This window comes from Lissotriton vulgaris, chromosome 5 (assembly GCF_964263255.1).
Source record: "Lissotriton vulgaris chromosome 5, aLisVul1.2, whole genome shotgun sequence".
Classification (NCBI taxonomy): Eukaryota; Metazoa; Chordata; class Amphibia; order Caudata; family Salamandridae; genus Lissotriton; species Lissotriton vulgaris.
This window is the reverse complement of record NC_141693.1, coordinates 1,327,001,493-1,327,008,999: the sequence shown is the minus strand read 5'-3', so window position 1 is coordinate 1,327,008,999 and position 7,507 is coordinate 1,327,001,493.

Below are 7,507 nucleotides of genomic sequence, written 5' to 3'. Positions count from 1 at the left end.
TCGGTATTGAATTCAAATTAATTCCCCAACTTACAACTCACTACGGGGCGCTTTTGCAAAAGAGTGAAGGAAGAGGGCATGGCCTGAGGTGACATGTCTGCAAACATGCCCTGTGGCAAATTTTAAGTTGGAGAATTAATTCCTCCTCAATCCTGAGGGTCCCTGGGGGCCAACTAGCCCACCAGGTACCTCCAGTATGTGCCAGAGAGTTGTGTTGCAGAGAGGTGTTCATAGGTCACGCCCCTTTTTACAACACTCTGCAACGCAGCTCCGTGGGGCTGGCCCTCTCCGTTGGGGACTGTGTGGGGTCCCCAATCCTCCCACGGTCCCGCCGGCTCCCCGAATCCCTTGGGAGCCGGCATTGCTTTTTCACATGGGGAGCTGCTAAGATGCAGCTCCCCGTGTAGAAAAGCAATTTGGTTTGCATTTTGAAAGCAAGAGCAGGTTTCCCTGCTCTCTCTTTCAAAATCCAGACCAAGTTTGCTATGTCAGGGCTGGAGCTGCGAGTCTCCCGCCCTGCCATAGCAAACTACAGTGTCCTGGGGGTGGGCACCCCGAGACACTGCAGGAGACGGCTCTGGGGGGTGGCGGTCCCCAGGGCCATTAAGGGCTCCAGGAGGGGGGCCGCGCGGTCCCCTTCCCGACATTACACAAGTCCCAGGGAGGCAGAGGTTTCCGGGGCTGGGGGGTCCATCATGGACTCCCCAAATATAATATTTAGAGCCCCGGGGAGGTGGCAGTCCCTGGGGCATGTGGGGGGCTCGAGCCCCCCACACAGGTTTTTTTTTTAATTTTAAAAACAACACAAACACCGGAGTGGTGGTCCCCAGGGTGTGGGGGGCCGTGAGCCCCCGCATGTATTGTCATAAAGTCCCAGGGGTGGCGGTCCCTGGAGTTTGGGGGAGCCTTTGAGCCCCCCACCCATTTATTTTCAAAGCCCGGGGCTGGCGATCCCCGGGGCTGGGGGGGCTGTGAGCCCCCCAAATAATTTTATAAAGCCCCGGGGCTGGGGGGCCCTCTGGGCCCCCCCTTACATAACAATATTGCCCCCAGGACTTGGCCCCCCGGGGGCTAAATAGCAATGAAGAGTGGGAGCCCGCGCTATATATATTTTTTCTCAGCAGGATCCGCGCACCATGCGCGGATTTTGCCGACTTTTAAAAAAATGTTTTGGCCCTGGGGGTCCTTGTGGGACCCCCTAAGCAGGCCTAGGGGGTCAGGGTGTTTCTACCCTGCCCCCTTTTTGTGTTTTGTGCCTTAGTTTGACTGATTTCTTGTGCTTTGGTTCTACCGAGGCACAAGATGTCTGCCAACTGTTCCTGGTTTGGAGTGTTGACAGCCAATTAGCATAAAGGTTATGATCGGGAGGGTGCGCACAGGGTGCGCGGATCCACCGCGGCCATAGATATCACTATCTTCATTCCTTAATTTCTCAAAAACTACTTAACAGATGTAAACCATTTTTAAAAAGGTCTCTTTCTGAGCCAACCAGTAAATTTTTGCCACTTTTAGTGTAATTCCATTCAGCGGTTTTTGCTATAACAGTGTCTAAAGTTTCCCATGGGAAAATTATTTTTTCACCACTATTTTTTTAATTTCTCAGGAGCTACTGAACAGATTTACACCATTTTTAAAAAAAGGGCGCTTTATGAACGAAGGGCTACCTTTTTTGCAAAATTTGGTGTAATTCCATTCAGCAGTTCGGGCTGTAGCCGTGTCTGAAATTTCCCATGGGGAAAACACATTTTGGGACCCCACTTTTTTCTCTGCCCCGCTTGATGAATCACCCCCAAACTTTCAGGACAGGAGCGGAATGGAACGCCCCATGAGTTTTGAAAAATTCCCGAAGATTCATCAATCGGAGTCAAAGATATTGGGAATAGAATGTTGTGAATTTCCTAGGGAAAATAGGTCCTAACTATAGCTACCTACATATATATAAATATATATTTTCCATGTACAACACTCCTACTTGGAAACGCCACACGCTGCGTGTTAAGATTCCTTTATTGGCAGACTACAGATTTACATACACAGCAGTTTCAGCAGTCAATCCGCTCCAATGCCATATACGCGTTTCTGGACAAACATCCCTTGTTCACTGGCTGAGCTGAAGGAGAACCCCAAAACAAAGAAATACCTGCCCAACACTTTCAAACATGGCCCTATAAAAGGGTCCTTATACTAATCCACTATCACCGGAGCAGATCAAGGGCTAGGATAGATGATCACATCAAATTGTACAAAATATGTTAATTTTATTTTTTCTTTATCCAATATATAAGAAACAGTTCATCAATTTATAGACAAACATGTAAATACAAAACCATGCCATAATTTGATAAAACATAAATCAATAAATCAAGTCCCACACATCAAATTCATACATTGCAATCATACCATCAACATTCCAAAATACATCATGCCAACTCAACCACCACGCACACAATTCACATAAAAATGATATCAGGGTATATATAACAGCCACAAGATGATTAGATGACAGAATGGAAAAAATCATCAGGGGGGTAGGGGTAGATACAATCTAGCTGCCCCCACATGAACAACGCCAACGCACGTTTCGGTGTGTCGCCCCAGCCGGGGCTGCACCTTCATCAGAGCAGAGATGGACAACAAGGTGTGGGACAATATACCTGCAAACATAAAAGAAGGAACACACATTTCAGGATAATTATTAAAGCTCACAGGCTGGTGATTCTTATTTAGATCAAATCATCAGAAATGCTCCTTGATAAGCTCCGGGGAGACAACAATTTTATTATTTACAGATTATATACACATATAAGATAAAACTGGAATAGAGTGCATCGTGGCAACACATAGGAAACAACAGAATAAACAATACCCAAGACTCATAAAGAAAAGAGTAGGAAGCACGTTTCAAAAAGACCCAGCCACCAAATGGAAAAGCCTAAGAAAAGGGCAACCGTTGAAAATAGACGTGCTATATAGGTACCAGTGTCAAGAGGAGAAAGGAACAATGAAAACAGAGGGCAGGCAATGAATTAAAGATCTGTGCCACTCCCACATGTGAAATAGAGGTTCATATATATTAATAGGTCACATACCCATAATTGGAAAGGCACAAAGAGCGGCTGTTTTTTCTAAAAACAAGAGGCAACAAAGCCCCAATGAACGAAGCTTCGCAGCAAGGCTGTAAGGTCAATAAAAAAGAGCATGTACTGAAGCTACATCTAGACAGCACCACAATGATAGACACATCCTAAATACAATAACTACAACCCATACTGAAAATAGGGGTATGAAGAGACCTACCAGATATAAGGCCAGATGTAGGTGACCATTTACCGACCGGTAACAGCCGATTTTGGCCGTTACCGACCGGTAAATGGTCATTTGTGATGTAGGGGCCCTATTTTACCGATTCGGTAAATTTACTGAATCAGTAAATTTACCGAATCAGTAAAATACCGAATCGGTATTTTTACCGATTCGGTAACTTGCAGATGTAGGTGGGACTCTTCTGAGTCCCACAGGCCTTACAGAATCGGTATTTTACCACCCAATCCAATTGGGTGGTAAAATACCGAATCCAGGTGTGCATGCACATCTGTGCATGCACACCTGTTCCATGTGACACACAGACATGCCCTTAGGGCATGTATGTGTGCCACATGGCACACAAGCCTGTAATCGGGGTGCCAGAGGGTGTCAAAGTGACACCCCCTGCACCCTTGCAAGAATAGGTAATTACCGAATCGGTAAATACCGATTCGGTATTCCACATTGATTCCTATGGGCTTCAAGGCCCATAGGAATCAATGGGGGATACCGATTCGGTATTTACAGAATCGGTAAATACCGAATCTTACAGATTCGGTATTTACCAAATCAGAATTACCTACATTTTCCCACCTCTAATTTACCACTTCTTAAATACCGAATCGGTATGATTCGGTATTTTAGAAGTGGTAAATTAGATTTACCTACATTGGGCCCATAGTCCACATGGGTCCTTTTCCACAGTAAGTGAAAGGCTTTTTCCTCTCAACAGAAAGAAGGGGAGGGATGGGCATCCCTGGCAAGGCAAATCGGGTGATCTCTGTTTCAGGGTATCAGGAGACCCATCGCCTGGGTTGCGTGTTTATAATCTAGATAGCACAGAAAATATAAACACTACTTGGAAACGCCACACGCTGCGTGTTAAGATTCCTTTATTGGCAGACTGCAGATTTACATACACAGCAGTTTCAGCAATCAATCCGTTTTTCAAAGTGCCATACACGTTTCTGGACAAACAACCCTTGTTCACTGGCTGAGCTCAAGGAGGAGACCAGGTGGACAATCGGTAGGGCTGCGCTCGCAGCGTGACTTTAAGTCCTGCCTCAGTGTTCGGTAAGTGCATTCGTGTTGTTAGAGTCACAAACCTTAAGCCATAGTGGAAGCCACCCTTCATACTCCTCACAAAGTTTCCTTTACCACAGTTGGTTACCGAACACCATACCAGGTTATGTATTCTGCCTCCTGTGCCTCCACCAACTGAACATGCTGCTCCCTTGGGCCCACATCCGTCATCGATGCCGTGGACTGCTTGGTCCACTGGGGGCGTTTTCGCAACCAGAGCCTGTCGCTTAATACTCCATATGCAACACTCCTACTCGGAAACGCCACATGCTGTGTATTAAGATTCTTTAAGTACACCAAAATTTGCTGAAAGGTAGATTTGGTTGCGCAGATTCTGCTTTATCTTATTTGGTGTAAATCAGATCAGTGGTTTTTGAGAAATGAAAGAGAATCAGGATAGTGATATTTGTGGCTGAAGATTGGGCTGGGCGTAGTTTGCGTAGCGCCACTACGCACACTACGCAGAATTTTAGAGAAAAAAAAAGTGGAAAACGGGGGCACGTCCTGAGGGTCCGTGTGCCCGGGACAGAGGTCCCTCTTGCCTGGGCAGACTCCCTGATCTGCCCTGCAGCCCTGGAGCCCCGGAGCCCCGGAGCCCTGCAGCCCCGGAGCCCTGCAGTCCCGAGCCCTGGAGCCCCCAGAGCCCTGCAGCCCCGGAGCCCCGGAGCCCTGCAGCCCCAGAGCCTTGCAGTCCCCGAGCCCCAGAGCCTCGGAGCACTGCAGCCCCGGAGCCCTGCAAGGGCAGGCGGGTGCCCTCCCGCGGAGGCTCGGGGCAAGCAGATTGGCGTCATTTCGGTCCCGGCCATCTGGTCGCCCCTCTCGCCTCTGCCATCTAGTCGCGCCCAATGCTTTCCGATGGGGCGACCAGATGGCCGGGCTTCCCTGGAAGTCCCGATGAGGTGCCATTCGCCTCCCGGATCCCAGGCAGTGCTCCAGGAGGTAGGGCACGTTTGCGCCCTGGGTCCCCTCTGTCACCTCTTGTGCACGGATTACAGGAAAGGGGGGTAATTTTCCTCCGGATTACTAGGGAGAGGGTCAGTCAGACCTCCGTGAGGTCTGGCGATTCTGAATCAGGGGAAGGCAGGACCCGGGCCCACCCGCCGGGGCCCCCAGGGGCCCGGGGACGCTCCTGCCTCTCAGCCCCTTGCCGATGGGCCTTTTTCTCTGAGTTTGCTCAGGCAGATCTCCGTGAGGTCCCGCCATGCTGAGAGGGGGAAGGCAGTCCCGGGGCCTGCCCCCAGGGGCCCGGGGACGCTCCTGCCTCCCAGCCCCTTGCCGATGGTCCTTTTTCTCAGTTTTCTCAGGCAGTTCTCCATGAGGTCCGGCCATGCTGAGAGGGGGAAGGCAGTCCCGGGGCCCGCTCGCCGGGCCCCCAGGGGCCCGGTGCGCTCCTGCCTCACAGCCCCTTGCCGATGGTCCTTTTTCTCCGAGTTTGCTCAGGCAGACCTCCGTGAGGTCCGGCCATGCTGAGAGGGGGAAGGCAGTCCTGGGGCCCGCCCGCCAGGGCCCCCAGGTGCCCGGGGACGCTCCTGCCTCTCAGCCCCTTGCCGATAGTCCTTTTTCTCCGAGTTTGCTCAGGCAGACCTCCGTGAGGTTTGGCCATGCTGAGAGGAGGTAGGCAGTCCCGGGGCCCGCCTACTGGGGCCCCCAGGGGCCCGGGGATGCTCCTGCCTCTCAGCCCTTTGCCGATGGACCTTTTTCTCTGAGTTTGCTCAGGCAGACCTCCGTGAGGTCCGGCCATGCTGAGAGGGGTAGGCAGTCCCGGGGCCCGCCCGCTGGGCCCCACCCAGGGGCCCAGGGACGCTCCTGCCTCTCAGCCCCTTGCCGATGGTCGTTTTTCTCCGAGTTTTCTCAGGAAGTCCTCCGTGAGGTCTGGCCATGCTGAGAGGGAGAAGGCAGCCCCGGGGCCTGCCCGCTGGGGCCCCCAGGGGCCGGGGGACGCTCCTGCCTCTCAGCCCCTTGCCGATGGTCCTTTTTTTCTGAGTTTGCTCAGGCAGACCTCCGTGAGGTTTGGCCATGCTGAGAGGAGGTAGGCAGTCCCAGGGCTTGCCCACTGGGGCCCCCAGGGGCCCGAAAATGCTCCTGCCTCTCAGCCCTTTGCCGATGGTCCTTTTTCTCCGAGTTTGCTCAGGCAGACCTCCGTGAGGTCCGGCCATGCTGAGAGGGGGAAGGCAGTCCCGGGGCCAGCCTGCTGGGCCCCCCAGGGGCCCAGGGAAGCTCCTGCCTCTCAGCCCCTTGCCGATGGTCGTTTTTCTCTGAGTTTTCACAGGCAGTCCTCCGTGAGGTCTGGTCATGCTGAGAGGGAGAAGGCAGCCCCGGGGCCTGCCCGCTGGGGCCCCCAGGGGCCCGGGGACACTCCTGCCTCTCAGCCCCTTGCCGATGGTCCTTTTTCTCTGAGTTTGCTCAGGCAGACCTCCGTGAGGTTTGGCGTTGCTGAGAGGGGGAAGGCAGCCCCAGGCCCTACCCGCCAGGGCCCCCAGGGGCCTGGGGATGCTCCTGCCTCTCAGCCCTTTGCCGATGGTCCTTTTTCTCCAGGTTTGCTCAGGCAGACCTCCGTGAGGTTTGGCCATGCTGAGAGGAGGTAGGCAGTCCCGGGGCCCGCCCACTGGGGCCCCCAGGGGCCCGGGGATGCTCCTGCCTCTCAGCCCTTTGCCGATGGTCCTTTTTCTCCGAGTTTGCTCAGGCAGACCTCTGTGAGGTTTGGCCATGCTGAGAGGAGGTAGGCAGTCCCGGGGCCCGCCCACTGGGGCCCCCAGGAGCCCGGGGATGCTCTTGCCTCTCAGCCCTTTGCCGATGGTCTTTTTTCTCCGAGTTTGCTCAGGCAGACCTCTGTGAGGTCCGGCCATGCTGAGAGGGGGAAGGCAGTCCTGGGGCCCAGGGAAGCTCCTGCCTCTCAGCCCCTTGCCGATAGTCGTTTTTCTCCGAGTTTTCTCAGGCAGTCCTCCGTGAGGTCTGGCCATGCTGAGAGGGAGAAGGCAGCCCCAGGGCCTGCCCGCTGGGGCCCCCAAGGGCCCAGGGATGCTCCTGCCTCTCAGCCCCTTGCCGATGGTCCTTTTTCTCCGAGTTTGCTCAGGCAGACCTCCGTGAGGTCCGGCCATGCTGAGAGGGGGAAGGCAGTCCT